The 27,321-nt window shown below is 36.7% G+C and overlaps 1 long non-coding RNA gene across 1 annotated transcript in view; it reads left to right on the forward strand.

Moving 5' to 3' along the window:
* Positions 1 to 719: 719 nt before the first annotated feature.
* Positions 720 to 27,321, forward strand: part of LOC138925222 (uncharacterized) — a 38,077-nt gene continuing 11,475 nt past the window's right edge. The window contains exon 1 of the long non-coding RNA XR_011441144.1: positions 720 to 847. This is a non-coding gene — a long non-coding RNA (uncharacterized lncRNA). The remainder of the gene's footprint in view (positions 848 to 27,321) is intronic.

A 27,321-nucleotide genomic window follows, 5' to 3' on the forward strand; every position in this document is an offset into this window, starting at 1 on the left:
CAATCAAACTGTGCATAGTCTCTAAGGCAATAAATCTATTGCACTTAAAGAAACGAAGGGTAATTACCACCATGGAATTAGAATAAGGCCAAAGACCCGAGATGTCGTTGAGTCTCTGGGTGAACTCCCCGGTCAAATAAAGTTTCATTTATTTAATCCTTTGACATCTCAAATGGAAAGTCAGAGAAAGATTTTTAACTTATTTTATAAGGATATTCACTTCTTTTTAAACACATTTTAGAAGGGGGAAAAAGGAGAGAAAAAGGCTAGAGCATACTACTCAGCTCAAAAGGCTCCCAAAGGCAGCAGCATAGAGCGGGCAGAGACACAAACCAAGACAATGTCTCCGTGGAGCCTGTCCAGGGTCCATTTCTCCCCTACTCATCCTCCTCCACTCCCCTCTAATCAGACAAGGATCGCCCTCCACTCTCCCCGACACCGCAGCTCGGCACGAGGGCAGCTGGAATCTGGGAATCTTACCTGCAGCACCAAGACCTAAGAGAAACCGCGATCCCCTGCCACGAATACCCCATGCCATCCCCATGCACCCCCCAAAGTCCCGTAACCATCTACTTCCATCTGCCTAAGCGAAACTGTAAACGGGATTTTTCCCCCCACAATTGAATGGAAGCTCTGTACTGTACCGACTTCTGGATTTGCCCTGGGTTGAGTTTAGGGAATGTCTGGAAAGCAAAAAGAAAGGAAAAGAGGAGGGGGGCAGCTCAAGCCCTGTCCAAGTTAGGCAGAAGGCTGTGTTAGGCAGGAAAGAGGCTACGGGAGAAACAGCTGGGATGCAGACTGGCTGTGGAAATCTCAGTTCTAGGAACCGTGTCCTTTCGTCCCGGAGGTAAGACTGTGTGACTGTCGCACGCTTATTCTTTCGCTGTCTCTCTCTTCCCCACCCCCAAGGACCCCTCCCACTCGGGTCAGCCGGCATGCACCCCGGAGAAGGGTACGGCAAGACGAAGCGTTTTATTTTCCAGGTCTCTCCACTCATAAATTGTGGGTGTCACTGAAACGAGATTAGCAAATCTTCCACCGCTGGCGGCAGCCACCAGACCCTGCATCCCTCTGCCGGTTGCGCACTGGTCGCGGCATCTCGGGCTGCAGAGCGATCGGGAAGCCCCAGCCCACCGGGTCGCCAGGCCTGAGGGCTCAGGTGATGGAGGGGAGATTCGCTGCGTCCCAAACCGGTTTAGCTGAGGGTTTCCATCGCATCTCCACCTCCAGCCGCCTCCGCGCTCTCGGACGCACACACGCACATATACACACAGACACCCACAAGGACACACACACATTCTGCCATTCTGGCCAAACTCCTCATCTAAACTCAAGTCCCTTTAACAGTCAATTCAGCCCCGCTTGAGAGCAGCGGGAAAACTAGGATGATACGTGGATGATCCGCGCGAGTGCCAAACGCCGGGCTGGGCCTAGCTTTGTTTACGTGCTTAAGTCGCCACCTTGAGGTCGAGCGGAAGACTGCGCTCGGCTCCCGGCTGTCCAGACGAACCCGGCTGACGCCGGCTCCGCAGCCTTGGAGACCGCCTGGGACCGCTGGAAATGGAAGCAAAGGGACGGTGCCCCGCGAGCCAACGGTCTGAGCAAGGCACAGTCCGCTCTCTGAGACCCAGCCTGAGAAGAGTGAAGTGGAAAACTACACAGGAGCTGAAACCAGTAGCCGGGAACAGAGCGAAGACGCATTGTCCCCGCAAAGTTCAAAGCTCCGGGCCAAAGAGTCTGCAGCTCCAAGGCAGGCGCTGCTGCCCCGAAACTTCAAGCATTAACTCCTAGGGCAGTGGCGCGGGGTGGAGGTAGCTTCGGAGAGGCGTAGCATCCGCTCCGGTCCTAGCCGAGAACCCGAGCTCCCCTTTGCTGCGACCTCGGCTCACCTCGGACTCCGCGCTCCCCGGGGCTCCTCTCCCGCTTGCTCTCCACCCTCGGGACAGGAGACAAAGAGACTCAAGGGCGCGACCAGCCCTGAGGTCACTAGCTGGGGACTCCGGACGAGAGAACTGCGTGAATGAGAGGGATGCTCAGGCAACGCGGCCGCCTGCTGCGAGGGCTGGACACTTAGTTCTATAGTCACCCATTTCTCAGGAAATCAGTCCTTCTGACTGTCTAACAATGGATTCGGTAGAATAATGATTGTTAATTACATCAGCGATTTTCTATTTTCCCACGGCTACCTCTATTGAAGCCCTTTTTTGCACATCGTTCTTCCTGTATTCACGCTTTGCATTACAAGGATAGCAGGCTTAAGAACCCCCTAGCTAAATCCTGAAGTAACTTGTGATTGTTCTTTGTTATGCCTGGAGACTGCCTCCAAGGCTTGGGAACGTCTACAAGGCCACTCCAAGTCCATCCTCCTCCGTGAACTGTGCCTCACAGGTGCCTCGGTCATTTCCCTGCCGCTTGGGTGCATAGACATTGTTTAAATGTAATGCTTTACAAAAGGAAGGGGAAAACAATTTTATTTATCTCAAGAAAAAGGACACTCAGCAACTATCTTGTGTTATATGAGGCCATAAATCATCCCTTATTGACTCCAACTGGGACCTTTCAGTATTTTGATCAGCCTAATAGTAATAATAATAACTAATGAAATAAATTAAATTTTAAAAAGAGGATCACAGCAACCCAATGCTAATAGTGGACAACAGGAAATGTCTTTTCAAAGAAGAGAAGCAACAGGCCCCCAAACCAGACCCCATTCCCCTGTTTCATGCCACAGCCTAGCCAATTAACATTGGATTGCTCCTCCACTCATGTGGAAAGCTGTGTTATCGAATACAGTACTGAATTTTCCCAGGGAATCCCAATTATAGAAACACCTGTGCTAAGTAATGCTATTCTAATCCACTATGAAAACTGTAAGTATGTAATAGCCCTCAAATCATCTTATGTCTTAGTCGCAGTGGGGTGGGCCAACCTCACGGAAGAACATTAGGCTTGTACAATGCTCCCAGAGCCTTATCTTGGAAGGGTCTTGGTTTTACCACGCATAATTCTGGCAGTTCATCTTCTCTTAAATGGAAGGGATATACATGTGAAGCCTAATGTAACTGGCAGAAACTAAGCCTGGGTAGAAACCTCATTTAAAGAACAAGCAAATCAAAGTCCAATGACTAGAAACTGGAACACATGGCATATGTGCCATCAGGCACCAATTCCATGATCTTTAAATCAATCTCCTAACAACATGGGAGGAGTTGTCACTATTCGGTATATATGCTTCACTTTACTAAAAACAGAATCTCACTGGCAAAAGAAAATGAACTAAAACCACCATAAGAAGGAATATGGTAGAAACCAGAAAATTATAAACCTCTACCAATCACCTCACATATATGCACCAGACCTAACATTTAAAAATGCCAGACCTAATATTTTTGTAATGCTACCTGAAAGAAAATTATTTATTAAAGTAATGATTGTTCCACAGTTTAAGGCTGCCAAAACTAATGCCACTAAACGATCCAGATGAAAAGTGAATTTTTTATCAGTCATCCAAATGTTTGTCTTACAATGATACATAAAATTATTTTTCTAAGTAAAAGTGATCTAGATAATTACATAGGTAAGCATGAATATCACAAAAACCACAGAAATGAAAAATATGATAAAGAGTTATAGGATAATTCATCCACAGAAATAAACTTTATTCACTAAAATTCAAAGTATCCCACAGGATAGTGTCATTCTGAGATATCATGTTACCTTTTCATCATCAAGTAATATTGTTAAGGCCTCTCTCTGGCCTTCATATGTGGCTCTCTCTGTTTAAAGAAACACTTACCCTCTTCCCAAATCTGAGGTTTAGAATTCACTAAGATGACTACCATTTCAGTAATTATACATTTTAGCCACGCTAGAAACATTTGATAAATCATGTAGATCCATTCCCATGCCTAATAAAAGACAAGCAAAGGATAGAAAAATAATGCTGTAAAACTGCTCACTGATAAATATCAAACTAAACAATAATTTACTAATATTACTGTCTTTAAAAGTTGAATAATTTCTCAGAAATTTTATGCTTTATGTATTATTATGTTTTAACATTGTTTTTAAAAACTGCATTTGACTAAATTCTCTAATTTTAAAATTGGTTACTTAAAAATCTTTCTTCTAAATCCCAGATTGCTATTTTTAAAATTTCTAAATAGAGGATTTCTTTTGTGTGTGTGTTGTTAAATATCACAATTACACTGAAAACTTTTGCTTGTTTTCCATATTTTTTATTCACATTTAAATATTATTGAATGCATAATATGGGCAAAGCAAATAATTAAAAGTGTATTAACTAAGGATCTATCTTTTGCATTTTTATGATTTAATAAATATTAATTAAGAGCCTATTGCACATATACTGAAAATTAATTTTCACCAAATATGCCAGCAGAAATATTCTGTTCAATATACGTACATTTGGTAATTACATATGATGTTAATTCATTTTATTTGGCATATACTATTTAAATTACCTCAGATATTTTTATTAACCAACAAGCTATATGCATTTCTGAAAGTTTTTCTGACTTATCAAAAGATATATCTAAAAAGAGCTTTATTTAAAAAGAGAATCTATAATTATAAACCAATTCCAAATAACATATTTTACTTTTAAATCAGTTCTAAAAGAAACTTCAAACCATATCTTCAAATCAGTCTTTAATATAATTGCTATGCAAAATTATTCGATAACTTGCCAAGTTTTATGCCTCTAACATGTAACATAATCATACATACAAGATAAAGAGATTATCTACCTAAGGTCAAATAAACGCATGAAAGCTAAAAAATAAGTCAATGTTCCAAGTATCTAGATGTTTGCTATTATTTAAATAACTCAATGGCTTTACTGAATGTTTAAATTTTCATCAGGATGTTTTGCATTAGGTTTGAATATTTTATCTTTTAAATGAGGGGGGGGAACATTGAGAATCTGCAACAATGATCATCCTCATGTTAATTCATGTCTGTATAAGACAATAATAAATGAAAAGCTTTACTTTTCACACTTAAAGTTCTAGAATAGTAGGCTTTTGGAGAAAATATTTAAACTCAGGAGCTCAATACAAAAACCTCTTTTAATTGTATACAATATGTTATCAACCTACTTTCAAAGTTGATGAAGTTTAATACTAAACTGAATATTAAGCAAATAAGTGTTAACTATGTTCACTAGAATTAGCATATTTCAGATTATAGTTTATAAATTTTTAAGAGCATCAGCATCATGATATGGTTGCCATAGAAACTGCAACAATATGTCATTTCAATTAATTTTATATGCAGTGATAAGGCCTAGTTCTACATCACTTCAATACAAGTTTGAAAAGCAAAGACTGAAAAGCGATATAAATAGCAAATAGTGAGTTTCCAATTTATACCAGTTTAGAAACTAATAAAGTACAAGCCTTTTAAAAAAGAAAAATGCACAATGCATTCTAATTGCATGAAAGGATAGCAATTTTAAAAAGGTTATAAAATCTTGTGAAATGAGTACATTCTGAAAAAAAGCTTTCACTAACAATCAACCACTTCTCTTAGTATTCCATACTCTTACTACTTAGGTTTATATAGGTAACAAAAATTATTGGTTATTACATATTACTTAATTATTAAATTATGGATGCTCTCTCTGTTCTCAAGAGGTAGGTACATTTGCTTTTACATTATAAATTCAAAACAACTAGAGCAGAATTTTAGAACTTTTAAAGTAATTATTGCAACAGATTCTTTTCATTTAGAAGGAAGATACAATGTATTATTGCAAAAGCCTCCTTAGTATACCACTGCCAGAAATACTCCATTGACATTAACGCCTAGACTATTGGAACAGAAAAGCCTATGAAAATAAAGCATATATTTCCTAAAGAATAAATATGGCAAGAGATTTGTAGCTCTAAATTAATCTGGCTAACAAACACCTTTTCCTTATATTTTCTATCATTGCACATTTCAACATGGACTATACCCAAGAAAAATCTGAAAATGATTTGAAAAGGCACGCTATATTTAAGTCTATATTTATCATGCATCTTTTTTAGGTATAATGTAGCCTATGTTGCTAATAATTTCAATTAATTACTACAAAGCAATGTCCTAAAAATATCTATAAAAATGTAATCCTGGAAGTAATTTTTAGAAAGTAAATGAAGACAGTATGTGTGTATTTTTTAAATGATAAAGAAACAATCTAAAGAAGAAAAGATAAACATATACAACTTATTCTTCTTGATAAGATTAAGAGGATTCCAAAGAAGCATTTAAATCCTCGGTTTTACTGACAATTAACAATGAAAAACAGATGTTTACAAAGCTGTTTCATATGCTGTCTTAAAAGACGATAAAAGATGGTTTGTGGATAGTAAGAAGGAAGAGCCAGATAACTGCTTGCCGGGTGTATATTTAAAAAGCATTTTCATTGGCTCAGTTATTGTTAATAGTGAAAGAAAACACTTTGTGCTGCACATACTGTACGACTGTGACTATAGAAAACTGCCATCATAAAGTCCTCAAAAACTCTTAAGATGTAATTTACAAAGATAATAATAACACAGAATTATTTCACTTCTCTGAATGCTACACATTTGCATACCAGGACTGTGTACAATATACTCATAATGCACATTCATAATAACAAGGACTTCTTAACGCTATAACTACAGCATAAGATCTGTGTATTACACAATGTATCCTACCAAGTTTTACTTATTGGTGTGAAAGTGTTAGCCTGAGTAAGCCAGGTGTTAGCTATCTAATCAACTGAAGACCAACAACATTAACTACTACATCACCATCGTGAGAGAATATAGTGATAAAACTGAAAATCATCTGATCAAGCAAGGCAATAACAGTATCATCTAGTATTATTTATCTATTATTGTATTGGAAAACATCAAATGAATATTTTACAAGTTGTATGTCACAATCATGGGCTTATATTACCAAAAAAACCACTTAAAATATAACAGATATTTTATGTTTGCTTTTGATATTATTTCTTGAACTAAGCACCACGCTAGGCACTGTAAAAATGTTTAATTTTTTACATATTAGTTTGGGTATATTTGTTTTCTGAAAATAAATCTTAATAATGAATCTTCTTCATGAAGCATTTATCTTCTGCCTACATCACGGTAACTATGTATTTGGTATCCACCACATACAATAGATAAATTCTAATTTTGGCTATTGTGCATGTCATTTCTTGTTCTTATTCAGCAGAGAATAAATATCCTAATAAATAACTGAAATGTGGTGCTTCTATTGCCCAGATGGGTTATTTTCCAAAAGTTACTCCTTATATTTTCTGTATTGGTCAAAATGAAAAAGATATTTTTGAAACAAGGTGAGGAGATAGGTATAATATTGCAACAGGTACAATATGTAACAGTACCTGGTTTGGCACAAACTAAGCAAAAATATATAATTAGGAAAACTTCCTGAATATATTAAAACATTTACAATTTTAAATTAAAATTTTGTTTAATATGAAAAATGCAACAGAAGATAATTACTTGTCCTTAAAATTTTATTAAATATTCAATAAGCCATAGGCATTTATTTATGTGAATATTATTATTGAAACTTAATGTATTTTACTGTGAAGCTTCAATTAACTTCCAGATTATAAGTATAAAATATATTATGTATTTGACTTCAATTAAAAAAGTTTTTAAAATGTAAGTTGATTATTTACATGAACATTACAATTTATATTACTAGCATGACGCTGAAACACAAGGAACAAAGAAACTACCTTGAACTAGCAACATTTTGGTCCTTGCTATTATTAAGTTAGTTAGAAGACTGTTAAAACCATCAACAGACTTGTATTACCCTACCCTTACAACTCAGGTTTAGTCTACTATACAACAGGGAGACATCCATAAAATGACTTCAGTTTTCAAAATCAATACCAATGCAAAATCTCTTATATATTTTAAGTTTTCTAAGTAAGATTCCAATGTTTTTTCCTCCCATTCTTTTTAAAATAGTGGGTTTGTTTTTTCCTGAGGAAAATTATCCCTGACCTAACATCTGTGACAGTCTTCCTCTACTTCGTATGTGAGTTGCTGCCACAGCATGGCTGACAAGTGGTGTAGGTCCACGCCTGGCATCCAAACCCACAAAGCTGCAAACCTGGAACACTGAAGCAGAGCATGTGAACTTAATATGCCACAGGGCTGTCCCCTAAAATAGTCTTTTAGAATAACATTTTATCCGTTAATGTTTGAGAAATGATTTTGCAAAGTCAATAAGACAATTTTATCACTGATATTTTCTTAGAGCGTACTTTATCTGTCTGAACAAGATGAAGGAGGAAATTGCAAGGACTTCCTGGAGGCAGGAAGTGGAATATACTATAAATGTCTGCAGTGGAAATCTCTTTAAGTGTATACTCTTTAAGAGTATATCTCTTTAAGATATATTCAAAGTTTTCACCAAAATCAAGTAATTACATTCAATATCAATACAAGTATACATTTATATGTGTGGGAGAGGTGATTAGATATAATTATTTTACTTTTTAATCTGTTGATCCAGAATTTCAGCAACTTTGTGACTTTTCAAAATATAGGAATAGGAAAATGAAGTACAATCTACTTTTCCTGGAAGAGGGCCATATTGGGCTGACCTGAGAGAATATGTATAGGGCAGGCTCATTTTTTTTTTTAATTCATTACCCTTTTTTTGCCATAATTTTATTTGAGCCACTTCAGTCCGCATTATCACAATTTTTTAGACTTGTTCTTATTTTTAGTATATTTCCTATTGTTTCAAAAATTATTTCTGAATATTATTATACTTATTAAAAATACTATTTCCTTTTTATCATTTGACAAATCTGAGCACCTGAAATGTGAACTTTTTCATTCTGCTTTCATCTGTGTGCCTATATTTGGAAGAGCATGCAATGTAAAATTTTTTTCTACCAAGATGAACAATATTTCATCTTGGAAACTTAAATAAGATGTGTCCTTCAATTAGCAAAATTGTTTTTGATCTGTTTGTAAATAGTATTTCACAAACAAAGTTATACATAAAACAGCTAATATTCTACTGCTCTATGGTTACACAAGGAGTGCTCATGTACTACTTACAATTATTTTGTAGTGTCCTTACATAAACTAAAAATCCTAAAATGAGAAAACTAAAAAAAATTTATCCAAGCTATGGCCAAAGGTACAGGGCACGAGTGCTAAGATCTAAGAAGAGTAAGAAATTCATGGTTTCTGAATTCCGTGAACATACAGTTCACAATCATTACAAGTCATTCTAACAAATGCATTAAAAGAAACAGAAATGCCTGGTCATTCAAACATCACAAAAGGCAAATACAACCTAGAAGTAGTGGGAGTAATATCTCAATTTTCCAGAGAGTATAGGCTTGTACATAAAGATGACCTAGAGTGCCAGACTGTCTTAATATTGCAGTTGTGTACTCATTAACTATGCAGATATAGACACTACCCTAAACAAGAGACCAGCATATGGCTTAATAAATGAGCTTCTAAAATAATTTATACAGATCATCCAACCGCAGAATTGTTTTCAGATTGCCAAGTTTGTGGTACCCAGTCTGATGGCCTTTGGACTAGAACTGAGGCATCAGCTCTCCTGGGTCTTCAACCTGCTGGCCCACCCTGCAGATTTGATTTGTCAGCCTCTTAAATCACAGGAGCTAATTCCCTATAATAAATCTCTTCTTGTATATATACACATCCTATTGGTTCTGATTCTTTGGAGAATCATGACTAATACAGAAACTCTACCTTTCAGCTCAAATTCAGACTGATTGATCTTTTTGCCTTTTCCTAACAGTCATTCTGGTATTTGTCTTTATGCTGTCTTGTGTAGGGTCCCATGTCTTCATTTTTATTGGTTTATTTAACTCATTTTATTGGAGCACATTCTTTAGTAATTTCTTTAACAAAAAGAGTACATGAGAAGTAAATTTCAGTTGTTGCATATCTGAAAATTGATCTCTCATGACATTTAATTGACAGTTTGATCAGGTATAGAATTCTAGGTTGAAATCATTTTCCCTCAGAATTTTGTGAGCATTGCTCCATTGTATTCTAGATTCAGTGTTGATATCGAGATGTCTGTTTCCTGATTCTTCTTTTTCTCTCTGGAAGCTTTTGGGATCTTATCTCTATTCCTATTGTTTTAAAATTTTACAATAATGTACCTTGGTGTGGATCTTTCTTCATTCATTGTCCTTGGCACCTGCATGCACTTTTAGTCTGAAAATTCACATCCTTCAGTTCTGAACACTGTTCTTGTATTATTCATTTTTCTACCCTACCCCATTTTCCATTCTCCTTTCCTGGAATGCCTATTAGTCAGCTATGGGAACTTCTAAAATGATTCTCTAGGGGACAGTCCCGTGGCCTAGTGGTTCGTGGGTTCAGATCCCGAGTACAGACCGACACTACTCATCAGTAACGCTGTGGCAGCAACCCACATACAAAATGGAAGAAGACTGGTACAGATGTTAGCTCAGTGCAAATCTTCCTCAAGCAAAAAGAGGAAGATGGTGACAGATGTTAGCTCAGGGCCAATCTTCCTCAGCAAAATAAATAAATAAGTAGATAGATAGATAAAAATAAAATGATTCTCTAAAATGCTTACTTTTTCTTTACTTTCCGTCTCTTTAATTTTATTCTACTTTCTGGGTGCTTTTGAGGTTTTCTTCCCTTGATGAAATGCCAGAGCTTCCTGAAGAAAAGATCTTTTGTCACTGTACCTCTGAGCTTTCTATTTTTTTTTCTTGGTGAGAAAGATTTGTTCTGAGCTAACATCTGTTGCCAATCTTCCTTTTTTTTTTGTTTGATGAAGATTAGCCCTGAGCCAATATTCTGTGCCAATCTTCCTCCATTTTGTATGTGGGTCGCCATTACAGCATGATTTGACAAGCGGTGTGGGTCAGTGCCCACAATCTGAACCTGCAAATGCAGGCTGCCAAAGTGGAGCATGCCAGGCTCAACCACTACACCACAGGGAAGGCCCCTGAGCTTTCTATCTTTAAATGTGGCTGTGATGCCAAGAGTGGCAAAAGCCATCTTACAATCAGGAGGCAATACGTACAAAGATAAAAAGGTAATTCAAAAATTCAAAAAAAAATTAGAATTGTTCCTGACACACACCAAGTACTCCATAAATATTTGTAAAATGAATAAATGTTTGATGAATAATGAGAGTTGTAGGGCAAAAAGACAGAAAGAGCCTAAGACTTTAATAACATCACTGCACTTCTACAATAGCCCTTGAACTTCCAAATTCCAGATTTTTATTACATGAAATAAGTAACTGTTTTCATTGCTTAAGACACCATAGCCAAAAACTTTCCTTACTATTATGGACTTACAACAAGTATTCAATATGTGGTAGATAGTATTAGCCTTATTTTAGATGTTGTATTCTTTAGGTCTACTATTAGTTTCATTCTATATGTCTAACAACCAACATTTTTATAATACTTGCAGCTCTCTTCTCTGAGTACTCCACATCCCTCTAAATTGTAGACCCTAGAAGTGGGCAGTATTTTTGGATAAAAACTGATCTCTGCTTCCACAAAATATCACAATGGGGAAGATTTTGTCACTGATTCTTTTTCATACAACATTCTTATTTATGCTTTATCACACTTGTTTAACAGCTAAGTCACTTTGATGGTCATGCTTAGTTTACTATGTTCTGATCTCTGGGTTATTTCCCTTTTCAACTTTATTTTATTAATTTTTTAAAACAATAAATATAATATTCACTATAACTAGTGGGATAATATTGATATTATTAGGAAAAAGTTAATAAAACCAAACTTCCCATTCCTACCTCCCTGAGGTAAGCAAAGTCAATAGCCTCCATAGCTTTCTTCATATTTATTCAAACATTTATACATATGTGTATATTGAATATATAAACGTATATTCTACAATATTTGTTAGAAAAATGAGATAATGCTATTTATATAACTTTGCAATTTGCTTTCACAACACTGCATAGGTATTCCTTCAGATTTAGATCAAATGCATTCTATTAATAGCTGTATTTATTATGGTTGGGTATTATTTATAACCCCACACTATTAATGGGCATTACAATTATTTGCAATTTTTTATTACCATAAAAATGCTGCAGTAAATATCCTTTATTATTGTTGGTTTTGTTTCTCTAAGTTTGATTTCAAAAAGTGAGCTGTTTGGTTTAGAAAAAGTGTATATTTTAATTTAATATGTGATAACTTTCAAAAAAGCTGTAGCAAGTCTCTTGCCCATTAGCAACATATAAGAACATGCCCATTCCCCATCATGCTTCTCAGCACTGAATATGATCATTCTTTCTTATTTCTGTCAATCTGATGACAAAGAGATATCATTGATGTTTAATTTCATTTCTCTCATTATCTTTTCATATGTTTATTGCCTATTTATATTTTCTCTTCTCTAAACTGATCATTTGTATCCTATGGCAGACACTGTCAATTGCCTACTCATTAGCCACCTCCACACTGTAAAAAGAAAAATACTTTTCACTATTGGGAACCCATATGATTCATATACACATCCTCAGCCCCAATGGATGAACACTGATTAGTCTAAGACAATTCATTCACTCCTTCATTCATTTATTCATTCAATAAATATTGACTGTGCACCTACTACATGCCACAATGAGCCAAGTCCCTCCCTACCTTCATAAAGTTTATATTCTGAGTGGAAAGATGCACAGACCAATAAATAAACAGATAACATGTCAGGATATGGTAAGAGCTATATAAAGAAAAAAAGCAGTTTAAGGAGAACAAGCCAGGGATAAGAATGAGAGTGGTTAATATTTTATATAGGGTAGTCAAGAAAGCCCTCTCTGATACAAATAACACTATACCACTTCACAGGTAGTACAGGTACTCTATAACAGAGTATTCTCAATTTCTCCCTGCTGTCCCTTATAACAATGCTGTCATTCATGTCACTTATCCGTAAGCTACAATCACTCAATACATTATTGCTATTATTTTAAATGAACAGTTATCTATGAGATCAACTAAGAATAAGGGAAGTAAAAGATTTTATTTTACCTTCATTATTCCTTCTCTAACAGTCTTTCTTTCTTTCTTTATGTAGATCTGAGTTCCTGACTGTTTTCCGTCTCTCTGAAGAACTTCTTTTAACATGTCTTGCAAGGCAGGCCTACTGGCAACAAATTCTCTAAATTTTTGTTTATCTGAGAAAGTCTTTATTTCCCCTCCACTTTTAAAGGATAATTTTACTGAATACAGAATTCTAGATTGGCGAGGGGTTTTCTAAATATTTCAATATTTTAAAATATTTCACTCTTGTTTGTGTGGTTTGTGAAGAGAAGCTCATTATTTTTATTCTAGTTCCTCTACAGGTAAGGTAGTTTTTCCCTCTGTTTTCTGTCAATATTTCCTCTTTGTCTTTGTTTTTCTGCAGTTATATCCCTCATGAATGCAGATATAAAAATCCTTAACAAAATATTAGCAAATCAAATCCAGCAATATATAAAAAGGATAGTCAGTAATAACAAAGTAGGAATTCAAGACTGGTTTAACATTCAAAATCAATGATATTCACCATATTAACAGAACAAAAGAGAAAAACATATATCATTTTAATAGATGCAAAAAGAATTGAACAAAATGAAACAGAAATTCATGATTTAAAAAATCCTTAAGAAACTAGAAATAGAAGGACTTCCTTAATTTTATAAAAGACATCTTAGGGGTTGGGGGGTGGATAGCTACGACTAATGTCATACTTAATAGTGAAATACTGAATGAATATCAGGGACAAGGCAATGATGCTCAGACTCACCACTTCTATTCAACATTGCACTGAAGGTCCTAGCTATTGCAATATGGCAAGAAGAAGAAATAAAAAGCATAAAGACTAGGAAAAAAAAAAGTAAAACTATTTCTCTTTGGAGCTGTTATGATGAAATTTTTTAAATATTTAATTAATTTTTTAAATATTTTTAAATACTAGTATATTTTAAGAAATCTACTAATCATGAGAACTAACAAGCAAATTTATCAAGGTCACAGGACACAACATTAATATTTAAAAATTAGCACATATGTATAGATTAGCAGCAAACAATCGGAAAATGAGATTAACACTAACTACGCTTGCTAAATTTCTTCCATTTATGGTTTCATAATTTCTGATCTTTTTGCTGTGCTTTCTTTGATCTCTTTGAATATTATAAAGCACTTTAAAGCCTTTATCAGACTCTTACAAACCCAATTTAATATGCAAAACATTTATATTTTAATTGTTGATTTCACATGTCTGCCTTAACTTTTTTCATATGTTTTAGACTTTAGTTTGTAATCTTATTTTATGTAGACTTTTTAATTTTGTTTTCTCCTCTCTCTCTTTTAACCCCTCCTTTTAGTTAATACATTTACAGTTACATTCATCTAATCCCTCAGTCCCCAGTTCAGAACCAGATCATGCAACAGTGGTTTGGGGTCCTTGCCATAATGATAAAGGAGCTATTACAAGTCAGCTAATAAAATCAATTTCAGGGAAGAATGTCTTGATTTAGTTCCTGATTAAGCTATGATCTAAAGCAGCAATAGGCAGCAAATTTTATAGCCTCCTGTCATTAGTAGCAGATCTGAAAATTAGCCCCTATGAAGTTTCAGAGTTCTTTATATGTTTATATATTCTGAATACTAATGTTCATCAGTTTCACACGTGGAAAATAATCTCTCAATTTGTTTCCTTATTACTGAGCTTTCAGAGTTCCTTATGTGTTCTAAATACGTCTCTTTTTTTATTGATTTCATAATAGTTTACATCAATGTGAGATTTCAGTTGTACATTATTTCTTGACTGTCACCACATAAGTGCTCCCCTTCACCCCCTGTGCCCACTGCCTACCACACTTCCCCTGGTAACCACTGAACTATTTTCTTTGTCCATGTGTTTGTTCATATTCCACATATGAGTGAAATCATCTGGTGTTTGTCTTTCTCAGTCTGGCTTATTTCACTTAGCATAATTCCCTCCAGGTCTTTCCATGTTGTTGCAAATGGGATGATTTTGTCTCTTTTTATGGCTGAGTAGTATTCCATCATATATATATATATATATATATATACCACATCTTCTTCATCCAATCATCAGTCGATGGGCACTTGGATTGTTTCCATGTCTCGGCTAATGTGAATAGTGCTGCAATGGACATAGGGGTACATATGTTACTTTAGATTGTTGATTTCAAGTTGTTTAGGTAGATACCCAGTAGTGGGATAGCTGGTCTATGGTAGTTCCATTTTTAGTGTCTTGAGGAATCTCCATACTGTTTTCTATAGTGGCTATACCAGTATGCATTCCCACCAGCAGTGTATGAGGGTTCCCTTCTCTTCACACCCTCTCCAACATTTGTTATTTGTAGTCTTAGTGATTATAGCCATTTTAACAGGCATAAGGTGGTATCTTAGTGTACTTTTGATTTGCATTTCCCTGATGATTAGTGATGTTGAACATCTTTTCATGTGTTTATTGGCCATCTGTATATCTTCTTTGGAAAAATGTCTGTTCATATCCTCTGCCCGTTTTTTGATCGGGCTGGTTTTTTTGTTGTTCAGTTATGCGAGTTCCTTATATATTATGGAGATTAATCCCTTGTCAGATATGTGATTTGCAAAAATTTTCTCCCAATTGGTGGGTTGTCTTTTCCTTTTGTTCCTGGTTTCCTTTGCCTTGTTTGCAGAAGCTCGAGTCTGATGAAGTCCCACTTATTTTTTCTTTTGTTTCCCTTGTCTGAGAAGACATGGTATTCAAAAAGATCCTTTTAAGTTTGATGTCAAAGAATGTACTGCCTATATTATCTTCCAGTATGGTTTCAGGACTTATCTTCAAGTCTTTGATCCATTTCGAGTTTATTTTTGTGTATGGCATGAGATAATGGTCTACTTTCATTCTTTTGCATGTGGCTGTCCAGTTTTCCCAACACTATTTATTGAAGAGGCTATCTTTTCTCCATTGTATGTTCTTGGCACCTTCATCGAAGATTAGCTGTCCATATATGTGCGGTTTTATTTCTGGGCTTTCAATTCTGTTCCATTGATCTGTGTGCCTGTTTTTGTACCAGTACCATGCCATTTTGATCACTATGGCTTTGTAGTACATTTCGAAGTCAGGGATTGTGATGCCTCCAGCTTTGTTCTTTTTTCTCAGGATTGCTTTAGCAATTCGGGGTCTTTGGTTGCCCTATTTGAGTTTTAGGTTTCTTTGTTCTATTTCCATGAAGAATGTCCTTGGGATTCTGATTGGGATTGCATTGAATCTGTAGATTGCTGTGGATAGTATGGACATTTTAACTGTTTATTCTTCCAATCCATGTGCATGGAATCTCTTTCCATCTCTTTATGTCATTATCTATTTCTTTCAGTAATGTCTTATAGTTTTCTGGTATAAGTCCTTCAACGACTTGGTTAAATTTATTCCTAGGTATTTTATTCTTTTAGTTGCAATTGTAAATGGAATTACATTCTTGAGTTCTCTTTCTATAAGTTCATTATTATAGTATAGCAATGCAACTGACTTTTGTAACTTGGTTTTGTACCCTGCAACTTTACTGTAGTTGTTAACTATTCCTAATAGTTTTCCAATGGACTCTTTAGGATTTTCTATATATAAGATCATGTCTTCAGGGGCCGGCCCGGTGGCACAGTGGTTAAGTTCGCATGTTCCACTTTCGCGGCCCAGGGTTCGCTGGTTCGGATCCCAAGTGCAGACATGGCACCGCTTGGCAAGCCATGCTGTGACAGGCATCCCACATATAAAGTAGAGGAAGATGAGCACAGATGTTAGCTCAGGGCCAGTCTTCCTCAGCAACAAGAAGAGGATTGGCAGCAGATGTTAGCTCAGGGCTAATCTTCCTAAAAAAAAAAAAACGAAACAAAACAAAACAAAAAGATCACGTCATCTGCAAACAGAGTGAGTTTCACTTCTTCACTCCCTATTTGGATTCCTTTTATTCCTTTCTCTTGCCTAACTGCTCTGGCCAAAACCTCCAGTACTATGTTGAATAAGAGTGGTGACAGTGGGCATCCCTGTCTTTAAATACAAGTATTTTAATATGTAGTTTTGGAAGTATTTTACCCAATTTGTGGTTTGCCCTTCTCTTTTCTTAACAGCATCTTTTGAAGAGCAGAAGTTTTTAATTGGATGAAGTGCAATTCATCATTTTTTTTCTTTTATGCTTATTGTGTCATATCTAAAAAATATTTGTCTAAACAAAGCTCGCAAGATTTTTCTTCTGTTTTCTTGTACAAGCATAAATTTTTAGGTTTTACATTTAGGTCTTTGATCCATTTTGAGTTAATTTTTGTATATGGGGTTAAAGCATTGTCCAAGGTTCTTTTTTTTGTTGTTTCTCTTTTCTCTCCCTCCAATCCATCCCTCCATATGGCAGTTCAATTGCTCCACATCATTTGTTAAAAGACTTTTTCCATTGAATTACCTTAACTCCTTTGTTGAAAATCAACTGCCATACACATGTAGGTCTACTTCTGGGCTTTCTGTTCTGTTCCACTGATGTATGTGCCTAGCCTGCCAATACCACAATGTGTAGAATACTATACCTTTAGTGGTAAATACTCCAAATCTGTACTTCTTTTCAAAAACTTTTGACCATTCTGTTTCTTTCACTTTTCCATATGAAAGCTGGAATCAGTTTGTCAATTTCTACAAAAAGTCATGCTGAATTTTTATTGGGATTGCATTGAACCTATCGATCAACCTGGGGAAAACTGATATCTTCACAGTATTGAGTCTTCCAATTCATGAACACAGTACATCTCTCTGTTTCTCTAGAGCTTCTTTGGTTTCTCTCATCAATGTATTGCATTTTTCAGCATACAGATCTTGTGAATATTTTTGTTAGATTTTTACCTACGAATTTCATATTTTCTGGTGCTATTGTAAGTGATACTTTCTTAGTTCAATATCCAATTGTTCATTGCATAATTGTTCATTTTTCATTGAACAATTTCCATTGTTCTTTGTACTTATAAATACAATTAATTTTTGTATATATATGTCCTTTTTTAAAGATTGGCACCTGAGCTAATATCTGTTGTTAACCTTCTTTTTCTCTTCTTCTTCTTCTCCTCAAAGCCCCCCAATACATAGTTGTATATTCTAGTTGTAGGTCCTTCTGCTTGTGCTATGTGGGACGCCGCCTCAGCATGGCTTGATGCATGGTGCCATATCCATGCCCAGGATCCAAACCAGCGAAACCCTGGGCTGCCAAAGCAGAGCACGTGAACTTAACCACTCGGCCACAGAGCTGGCACCTGATCTTTGTATATTTTATCCTACAATCTTGCTAAACTTATTTATTAGTTCTAGCAGCTTTTTGTAGGTCCTTTGAGATTTTCTATGTAAACAATCATATCATCTGAGAAGAGAGACAGATTATTTTTTGCTTTCTAAACTGTATGTCTTTTATTTCTTTTTCTTGCCTTTTCTCTTTCTTGCAAGAGAAGTCTTCTTACTCCTAGACACGACATGTATCTCCATTTATTTCAGTGTTCTCTAATGTCATTTGGGGTTAAGATTGGCTACTTGTTCAACAAATCCTTTTGTTCTGGAGCATAGAACTATATTACATTTCCCAGCCTCCTTTACTCTCAAGAGTAGCCAATGTGATGGAACATCAATGTGGTTGGAGCAAAAGTAATGCACATCATTTCCACTCCTAGTCCATAGGAGTTGCTAGCTCCTGGCCCTAGCAATTTTTCTTGCGTGATCCTCCATGTCTATTATAGCAACCTTGGAAGCCACATGTTAAATACTGCAGAGCCAAAATAATGGAGGGAGCCTGAGCACCTAAATCTCTACATGATGGAAAGCCATCCACTAATCCAGAATACCTGTTTTGGATTGCCCTGAGAAAAGATAAACATCTAATGTGCTAAACCACTGGCAAGTGAAGTTTATCTGTTAAACCAGCATGACTCTAACTAATACATTATCCAATAAAGTTTTGTAATATTATCCTCAAAGACTCTTGCATATCTTCTGTTATATGTATTCTTAGGAATTTATATATTTTTGCCATTATACTTGGTCTTTGATTGCATTTTCTGATGTTTTGCTGCTAGTTTATAAATATACAATTATTTTTCTAATTTTGTATCTAACAATATTGATAAATTTTCTTGTTAATTCTAATAACGTAGCTGTAGATTAATTTTGGTTTTTAAGGTAGATATTCATATTATCCACAATGATTCTTTTACATCTTAGTTCTTTCCCTGTCTATACCACACAAGCTAGACTCTGAATTACAACATAGTATAAAAGAGGTAATAGACAGCATCCATGTCTTATTCTTGATTATCAAGGGAATGCTTTTACTGTTGCAAAATTAAAATGTGACTTTTAAAGTAGAGGGTTTTGGTGGTATCCTATATCAGAATAAGGAAATCCCCTTCTGTTCCAGATTTGTTAAGAGTATTTTTTTAACCATAAGTGGATTTAGAATTTTATCATACAATTTTTGCCATTTATTGAGATGCTCATGAGGTCTTTCTTCTCTAATCTTTTGTTGTGTTGAACTGGGTTGGAGCACAAACTGCTACTTGTCATCCTGTATCCATTCTTCTCTTTCTTTTAGGTAGCAAGACCACCTTTAGTTTTAACAAGACACTTGATTGTTCAACTAAGCCAAAAAGATGAGGAGATTTTCTTGATAGAAAAATTCAAGTTCCCTAAGCTCAGGACTCCTCTCCTATGGGCAACCTACTCTATGTGTAAACATCATCTGGCCCCCATCATGTCACCCTGTTGGAATTTGGGCTTGAGATGCCAACACAAGAAAACGGTGATATTTTAGCTAGTACTGTTGCTGAGAGTAATAAACTGCCCCTTGCCTCTGATCTAGGAGTTTTACATATTCTGCCAGTATCCACAAAACTGTGGGGGCTGGCCCAGTGGCCAAGTGGTTGAGTTAGCATGCTCTGCCTCAGCGGCGCAGGGTTTCACCGGTTTGGATCCCGGGCATGGACATGGCACCGCTCTTCAGGCCATGCATAGGCGACATCCCACATAGCACAACCAGAGGCACTCACTACTAGAATATACAATTGTGTACTGTGGAGCTTTGGAGAGAAGAAAAAAAAATATTGGCAAGAGGTGTTAGCTCAGGTGCCAATCTTTAAAAAAAAACAAAACAAAACTGTGACAGGCCAACTTATTCACTTGCAAGCAGAGTAAAATATCAGACTCTTCATAGTCTTGCCCATCCTCTAAGAGACTTCATTATGAAACACTCATACATGATTTAGATGTTTTAAAATTTCCAAACATGTGATTTTTTTCTAGTTATATTTTTCTCATTGATTTCTAACTTTACATTGGGATCAGAACATGAAATATCACTTTAAAATTTGTTAAGATTGTTTTCTGACCTAGCATATGCTCAATTTTGAAATACGTTCCATTTATATTTAAAAAGAATAAATATTACCCCATTGTTGGGTAGAACATATGTCAATTGGATTGGACCTATTAATTGTGCTCTTCAAATTTCCTGTATCATTACTACATTTGGTCTGCTTGATAAAAGACTGAAAGAGGTGTGTTAAAAGTGTTTGTCAATTTCTCCTTTAAGCACCGTGTATTTTGCATTTATACATGTTCAAGCCATGCTTTTAGATGGGTAGATGTTTAAGATAGTAATATCTTTTTAGTGTTTTATTCTGGTTTTTTAAATTACACAAATACTCTCTTTATCTCTAATAATTATTATTGCTTTAACATATTTCATCTATTCATATAGTTACATTGTGTTTCTTTCTGATAGTATTTGCCTGGTGTATTTTTAAACATTCTCCATTTTTTTCAACCTGTGTCCTTGTGTTGCATAAATATCTCTTACATATCCAACAGATATAGCTGAGACTTTCTTTTTTAATCTAATAGAAAAATATTTGTCTTTTTTTTTTTTTTTGAGGAAGATTAGCCCTGAGCTAACATCTGCCACCAATCCTCCTCTTTTTTGCTGAGGAAGACTGGCTCTGAGCTAACATCCATGCCCATCTTCCTCTACTTTATATGTGGGATGCCTGCCACAGCATGGCTTGCCAAGTAGTGTGTAGGTCTGCACCCAGGATCCGAACCGGTGAACCCTGGGCCAACTGAAGTGAAACGTGCAAACTTAACCACTGAGCCACCAGGCTGGCCCCAATATTTGCCTTTTAAATGATGAGTTTAATACACTTACATTTAATGTGATTACCATATATTTGTGTTTATTTGTACAATCACATTTTGTGTTTTCTATTTGTCCTGCTCTTTCTGAGTCTTCCTTTTTTCTCTTATTCTTTTTTTTCCTCATTTTAGATTCGTTGAATTACTGTCTGTTTCTTCTCAATCCATTCTATCTCCTCTACCAGTTTGGAAGTTTGTATCAATTAGGATTGATACTACCTACTAATAAGCTTTTCCAATATAAAAGAAAAAAATCACAAAATAATAGTGGCTAAAACAAGTTAGAAATTTATTTCTCTTTCTTTTAGAAGATGTCCAGAGATAGTTAATCCAGGGTTGCTATAGACACGCCAATGCCACCAAGAACCCACATTCCTTCTATATTTCTTGACAATCATCCCAGGCCATGGCTTGCATACTTAAAAGTCACTCTCTTGGTCCAAGATTATCTAAGATGACTGCTGAAGATGCAGCTATCACAGCTACATTGCATCCAGCAGAAGAAAGAGAAGGACAAAAGGGCCCATCTCCCACCTAAGAAAATTGCCTTTCAGGAATCTTTCTGAGTGAGAAGTATACTTCTGCTTATATATCTGAACTTAGTCACGTAACTAGACCTAGCATGGGAAGCCAGGAAATGTAGTCTTCTGACTGGTGACACTAACACCATAAATGAAACTGAGGTTCTGTAACTACGGAATAAAGGACCTTTGCCTCTCCCATGAAGTTATACATTCTATTCTATCCATTTTAGTGATTACCATATAAAATCTAAATGAAATCAATATATTTTATCCTTCTCTCAAACAATACATGGACTTAAAACATGTTAACTCTGATTAACTCCATCTAACTTTTAAGTTATTTTGTCACATATTGTAATTCTAGGGGCCAGCCCCATGGCTGAGTGGTTAAGTTCACGTGCTCTGCTTCAGCAGCCCAGGGTTCGGATCCTGGGCGTGGACAAGGCACCACTCATTAGGCCATGTTGAGGTGATGTCCCACATGCCACAACTAGAAGGACTCACAACTAAAATATACAACTACGTACTGAGGGGATTTGGGGAGAAAAAAAAAGAAGATTGGCAACAGTTGTTAGCTCAGGTGCCAATCTTCAAAAAAAAAATTGTAATTCTATATATTTTTTTATCCTTATAGATTATATATCATTATTGTTGTTTACACTTAGTATTTATTTAGATTGTTCCACATTTTAATCAATTTATTGCTCACTATTTCTTGCAGTGCAGACCTTTTATCTTGCATCAGTTTCCCTCTGCCTGAAGTAAATATCTTAAAACTTCCTTTGGCAAGGGTCTGCTAGTTACAAAATTGCTCATTTTTATTTGTCTGAAAGATATTTTCTTCTTCTCCTTGCTCTTTAAAGATACCTTGATTGGATGTGTAAATTTATATTTATAATCATTGTCAAACATATTCTCTCTCCTGTCTTCTTCTCTCCCTGATTTCAAAACAGCTGTTAGTCTAACTGCTATTCTTTACAGGTAATCTATCTTTCTCTAATACTGTCCTTAAGATCTTTTTTGTCTTTTGTGCTTTGCAGTTTCACTATAGTGTGTCCAATTGGGGACATATTTTTATTCAATTCCATTAGGATTTGATGAATTTCTGAGTCTATGGATTGGTGCCTTTCACTAATTCTGGAAACTCCTCTGGAAACTCCTGCCCAATTCTCTCTCTCTCTCTTCATCTGAATCCACAATTGGATTTACATTAGATTTTCATATTTTGTTCTCTATGTCTCTTAACCTCTCTTTTATGTTTTTTATCCCTTTTTCTCTATGGGCTATAATCTAGAAAAATTCTTCAGCATTATCTTCTAGCTGTCTAGTTGAATTTTAAATATAAATATTACAATGTTGTTTCCATTATTTTGGTTCTTTTTCATGTCAGTGAGGTCATCTTTTATTGTATTTTGTTTTTTATTCGTATTTTAATCTACCCTTCATTTTGTTAAACATATAAAATACACCTATTCTGTGCCTATAAGTCCAATATCTAAAATATTGTCAGGTCTGATTCACCTTTCTATTATTCCTGCTGGATCTTACTCATAGTGCTTTGTTTCTCTGTGCATTTGTGATTTTGTTTTCTTGAGTTGTTATTTCTTGGCTTAATTTTTTTCAGATGATACTGGTTGTGCCACAAACTGGTATAATTTGGGCCACAAACAACATGAGGGCCATTAAAAAAGAGGAATATTGGCAAAAGATGTTTGCTCATGGCCAATCTTTCTCACACACACACACAAAAGGTTAAGATGGTAAATTTCATGTCATGTGTATTTTACCACAATAAAAAAATTATTTATATAATTTTGGATTATAGACTGAATCATGAAATGGATGATAGATGTAGTTACTAAGAGGTAAAACAATAAAACTCAAAGAAAATACAGCTGTAAATATTCATTACCTTGAATCAGGCAATGGTTTCTTAGCTGTAACACCAAAAACATAAGCCACCAAAAAAACAATCAATCAAAACAAATTGGACTTCATCAAAATCAAAAACTATGTGCTTCAAATAAGAGGAATATACAATTCCTCTTTTTCTTTTTTTTTCTCTCCAAAGTCCCAGTACATAGTTCTATATCCTAGTTGTTAGGTCTTTCTAGTTCTTCTGTGTGGAATGCTCCCTCAGCATGGCTTTATGAATGGTGTGTATGTCCATGCCCGGGATCCAAACTAGTGAACCCTGGGCCACCAAAGCAGAGCACATGAACTTAACCATTATGCCACCAGGCTGGCCTCTTATTTTAACAATTTCTAAGTGTACAGTTCAGTGTAAATCACATAGTTTTCATTTATTTACCATAAATAAAATGAAAATGCAACCCATAAAACAGAAGAAAATATCTGCAAATCATGTATCTGATAAGGGACTTATATCCAGAATATGTAAAGAATTCTTACAACTCACAATAAAAAGACAAGTAATCTAATTTTATGAAGGGCAAAGGATTTGAAGACACATTTCTCCAAATAATATACACAAAGACAAATAAGGACATAAAAAAATGCTCAACATAATAAGTCATTAGCAAAACGCAAATTAAAACCACAGTGAGATGCCACTTCATGCATACCATGATGGCTATAACCAAAAGGATGGACAATATCAAGTGTTTGTGGAGATATTGAACCCTCAAACCCTCTGAGCCAGAAGCTTAGTTTAGACAAGTCTGAGAGTTAAAAACTCCAAGGGAACTCAGTCATGGGATGCTTATACAATTTTATGTTTTGCCTCCAGGAGCTTGACCAGGTTCATGGTAAATATCAGAGAAAAATCCCCTTGTACTTCGGGCGGGGAGAGGGTAAAAGGAAACTTTTAGAAATATGCCAGAGCACTCTGTTCCACTTAAAAAGGCCTGCCCTCAGGAGAAATTAGTTAACCAGAGCCTAACCTGCTAGTGTATTATCAAGAACCTAACTGACCTGAGGAAAAGGAAATCCCCAATTCTACTCAGTTCTTTACTTCTATGTGAGAGAAGGGAAATACTCAACTCCAGTCCTCTTTAGCCATCCTATCCTACTTAAGAGAGGAGAAAAAAACTGAGAAGTGTTTGTGAAGTTTACCGTCCAGAGGCATAGGCTCACTAAAAAACTAAGATCTGGGAGAGATGTTAGCATCACAGTAGAGTAAGTTCTTCCCTTTGTCTCTCCCCTCTAAGTTACAAATAAATGGATATACATTAACAAGCAGAGGATTCCCTGCACAGCACAACAGGATGTCTGAAAGATCCATGCAGCCATGCATCTGAAGGTGGGTGGACTGGATCCCCAGGAAGCAGTGGAACTAAGTGAGCACACTCTTTCCCCTCCTCCTCCCCAGCAGGAGCAAGCCAGGTCACAGACCTTCAAACAGCAGCTGGCACGACTGTAAGGAGGTGGGGGCAGCCAGGCCCACATAAATGCTTTCAGAAGTTGTAGCCTGGCATGTGGGAGCACCCACCATGCCACAGCAGCCCTGCTGGTGGGAATGCTCTACACCAAGTGGTGGCAGGTCAGCTCCTGTGAAGGTGCTGCCCACCAAGTGCACTGCAGGGGAGAAGTTGCCCTGCCTACTCAGGAGGCACCCCACACACAGAGTTCAGCAGCCCATGGGACCCACCAAATGGCAGCTCAGCCCCGATGTGGGTATCCCTCCCAGCTAGCACAGTGCAGGTGAGAAGGCACACTGCCCTCTCAGAAGACATCCCATCCACAAAGCACAGCAGCTCACAGGACCCACCAACTGGAGACTCAGCCACTGTGAAGGTGCCTGCCAGCTGAGCCTGGCACAGGCAAAAAGTCACCTCACCCACTCAGAAGGCGCACCACCTGTAGAGCAAAGTACTCCATGGGACCCACCAAGCATCAGCTCAGCCCCTGAGTAGGCACCCCTCCTGCCTAGCACAGCAGTTCAGCCAGTCCCCAGCTGAGTGCAGCAGCCCCACCAGTGGGAAAGCAACCCATCCACAGAGTACTGAGGCCACGCCTATGGTGTACAAACTGGCCACCCAGTGTAGAGGCCCTGCACACGTGAATGCAACCTGCAGAGCAGCTGTGGCCAGCCTGCACAAATGCAGAGCAACCCTACCCACAAAACTTCCAGCAGATGGGGGGTGGGATCAGAAAATACAGCTCCTGATCCCACCCCAGTGCTGGAAGGTGGAATCTGGAAGCTGAAACTACAAAAAACATGCTGGCTAAGGATTAATTCACCAAACACCATGAAGAACTACAGTAACACGTCAGAGCAGAAGGAAAACAACAAGTCTCCAGAAACCAACCCTGAAGTCGCAGAAATTTACATGTAAATGACAGAGAATTCAAAATAGTTGTCATAAAGAAACTCAGTGAGTTACAAGAAAACTAAAAAAAAACAGTTCAATGAGCTCAGGAATAAAATTAATAAGCAGAAGGAAGACTTCACCAAAGAGCTTGAAACTCTAAAAAAAAACAAAAAACAAAAACAAATTCTGGATATGAAGAACAAAATTAATGAGATAAAAAATAATCTAGAAACCATAAAAAAAATAGAGGTGATGTTATGGAGGACAGAGTGAGTGAATTAGAGGACAGAAATATAGAAATGCTTCAGGTAAATAAGGAGAAAGAACTAAGATTTTTAAAAAATGAAGGAGGGGGCCAGCCTGGTGGGGTAGTGGTTGTTTGCATGCTGTGCTTTGGCGGGCCGGTGTTTGAGGGTTCAGATCCTGGGTGCAGACCTACCCACTGCTCATCAAGCCATGATGTGGCAGCACCCTATACACAAAATAGAGGAATATTGGCAGAGATAACAGCTCAGTGACAATCTTCCTCAAGCAAAAAAGAGTGAGACTGGCAACAGACATTAGCTCAGGGCCAATGTTCCTCGAAAAAAATTCTTCAAGAAATATTCAATGTGGGACCAGCCTTGTGGTGCAGCAGTTAACTTCACACATTCCACTTCAGCCCAGGGTTTGCCGGTTTGGATCTTGGGTGCAGACCTACGCACTGCTTGTCAAGCCATGCTGTGGCAGGTGTCCAACATAGAAAGTAGAGGAAGATGGGCACAGATGTTAACTCAGCACCAGTCTTCCCCAGCAAAAAGAGGAGGATTGGTGGCAGATGTTAGCACAGGGCTAATCTTCCTCAAAAAAATAAACAAGGAAATATCCAACTGAATTAGGAAAAGCAATGTAAAGATTACATGTATTTGAGAAGGAGAAGGGAGGGAGAAAGCAGCAGAGAGCTTGTTCAAAGAAATAATAGCTGAGAATTTCCCAAACGGGGAAGAAACTGACTCACAAGTACATGAAGCCAATATAACTCCTAATTACATCAATGCAAAAAGACCTTCTCCAAAGTATGCAGTAGTAAAACTGGCAAAAGTCAACGACAAAGAAAAAATACTAAGGGCAGCAAGACAGAAGAAAATAACCTACAAATGAACCCCTATGAGGCTTTCAGTGGATTTCTTGGCAGAAACCTTACAGCCCAGGAGAGAATGGAATGATATATTCAAAATACCGAAAGACAAAAACTTTCAGCCAAGAATACTC

This window comes from Equus caballus, chromosome 7 (assembly GCF_041296265.1).
Source record: "Equus caballus isolate H_3958 breed thoroughbred chromosome 7, TB-T2T, whole genome shotgun sequence".
In the NCBI taxonomy this organism is placed as follows: domain Eukaryota; kingdom Metazoa; phylum Chordata; class Mammalia; order Perissodactyla; family Equidae; genus Equus; species Equus caballus.